Source organism: Bacillus rossius, unplaced genomic scaffold, assembly GCF_032445375.1.
Source record: "Bacillus rossius redtenbacheri isolate Brsri unplaced genomic scaffold, Brsri_v3 Brsri_v3_scf683, whole genome shotgun sequence".
Classification (NCBI taxonomy): Eukaryota; Metazoa; Arthropoda; class Insecta; order Phasmatodea; family Bacillidae; genus Bacillus; species Bacillus rossius.
The window spans coordinates 9,929-12,500 of NW_026962902.1; positions in this window are offsets into that span (position 1 = coordinate 9,929).

Consider the following 2,572-nt stretch of genomic DNA (forward strand, 5'->3'; position numbering starts at 1 on the left):
TAACATGTGTATTAACACAAGCTGTGACCAGAGGAATTTGGCGGCGACCGGGGCCTCCACACCCCGGCAAAATATCAGCTACCGGGCTCTGCTTATTCACATTCAAGCAGGCATTAGGGACTCTGAAAAGTTTCGGGCGGGGAGCCAGAAAATTCTCCCGGCCACAGAGCCCTCCCTCCCGAGAGTCTGTGTAAATGCCTGTTATACAGGCCCCATGAATTCCAGCCTTATAGGTTATTTTAAGTCTCCGTTCGTGGTTGTTCGTAAACAACTGCGATTCGGGATTTTGACCTATTTCCTATGATCATGTTCCCGGAAGTTAGCCAGCCTCTTTCAGTCAAAATCTCATATTTTGGGTACCTTTGTGAACCCATCGATAGGCCCATTTTGGGTATATTAGGGGGACATGCAATCGGGAAAAATTGGAATTATTTGCAATATGGAAAGAATATGTACATAAATGAAAAGGGAGTCCCCCCGAGTTTTCTCGCCCTATATATATTGCAAAAATATCCAATTAATTATTGTGGAACCTGTAGCACCTTTCTATGAAGCAGAATTAACATTACAGAACGGTTTGAATGCTACCACCTCAGTTTCTCTACAATGCATTGGATTTCAAAGAGGTGAATTACTGTGGATGGTACTGTTGTATGGCTAACAAATCGTCTGGGAAACAATGCAGAATTAAATTAAGAAGGTTGTATGTTTTCTGTTACATGGTGGAGGTGCCCTCTAGTACACAGTAAAATGTTTTGTGGACTGCAGCTCCTTGAGGAATTAATTCAGTATGGGTCTTGTAGTGGTCTGAAAGTGGATGATGAAAAAGAATGTATAATGGTATTCAGAGCACCTCGCGGTGAAGCGGACATGCTACCTCAAAATGCTTGATTGATTCATGCCCAGTTCCCCCAAGAAGCGGTACATTGAAAAAATTGATTTACTTTGTGGATGATACTAGCAAATACTATCCGCTGGGGGAAGTAAGCAGAAATTTGGTGGTCGTATGTTTGTTACATGGTAGAGGTGCTTTCTAGTACACAATGAAATGCTTGGTGTACCGCTGCTCCTTGAAGAATTAATTCCATATGGGTCTAGCCGTGGTCTTAACTGTGAACACGAAGAACTATCTAAAGTGGCCTATCTGTCTGAACTGCAATACACAAGCTGCGAGCCAATGCTATACCTTTCTCAGGTAACGAGCTCTTGTGCGGCGATTCGATTGGATGCGAAATGGTGGGGAACGCGTGTCCGGTCGTCTTAACCAAGTAATGGTTCCCCTCTGTTAACAATGAAATGTTTGATGGATCGCAGCTCCCTGAGAGACAAGTTTCAAAGGGGTTAGTCGCGGTCTTCAATCCTGGCCAAGGTGCAGTCACCATCTATAAGAGATACCTGCTTTACTGAAGGGTAGCAAGAGTTCCCTTGCCCGCATGTTGCTCCGTGGGGGTATATCAGTATAAAGGTAGAAGAAGCCATGATCGGAGCTTCGGTGGATGAGATTGGCGGAGAAGACATGTTCTTGTCTATCTGGTAGATCAGGGGGGTGGCAGCTGATCCGGAGAAAGCAAGCGGACTCCCGATGTTCCGTCGACTCCCAATGTACACTTGAAACATGCACATTTGGGTGGCGAGGGGGCGTTGTGGCCATCCGAAAACATGTCTTCATCTCTCTTATTGGTGGACCGCTGCTCCTTGAAGAATTAATTCCATATGGGTCTAGTCTTGGTGATAACTGTGAACACTAAGAACTATCTAAAGTGGCCTATCTGTCTGAACTGCAATACACTAGCTGCGAGCCAATGCTATACCTTTCTTAGGTAACGAGCTCTTGTGCGGCAATTCGATTGGATGCGAAATGGTGGGGAACGCGTGTCCTATCGTCTTAACCAAGTAATGGTTCCCCTCTGTTAACAATGAAATGTTTGATGGATCGCAGCTCCCTGAGAGACAAGTTTCAAAGGGGTTAGTCGCGGTCTTCAATCCTGGCCAAGGTGCAGTCACCATCTATAAGAGATACCTGCTTTACTGAAGGGTAGCAAGAGTTCCCTTGCCCGCATGTTGCTCCGTGGGGGTATATCAGTATAAAGGTAGAAGAAGCCATGATCGGAGCTTCGGTGGATGAGATTGGTGGAGAAGACATGTTCTTGTCTATCTGGTAGATCAGGGGGGTGGCAGCTGATCCGGAGAAAGCAAGCGGACTCCCGATGTTCCGTCGACTCCCAATGTACACTTAAAACATGCACATTTGGGTGGCGAGGGGGCGTTGTGGCCATCCGAAAACATGTCTTCATCTCTCTTATTGGTGGACCGCTGCTCCTTGAAGAATTAAATCCATATGGGTCTAGTCTTGGTGATAACTGTGAACACTAAGAACTATCTAAAGTGGCCTATCTGTCTGAACTGCAATACACTAGCTGCGAGCCAATGCTATACCTTTCTCAGGTAACGAGCTCTTGTGCGGCAATTCGATTGGATGCGAAATGGTGGGGAACGCGTGTCCTATCGTCTTAACCAAGTAATGGTTCCCCTCTGTTAACAATGAAATGTTTGATGGATCGCAGCTCCCTGA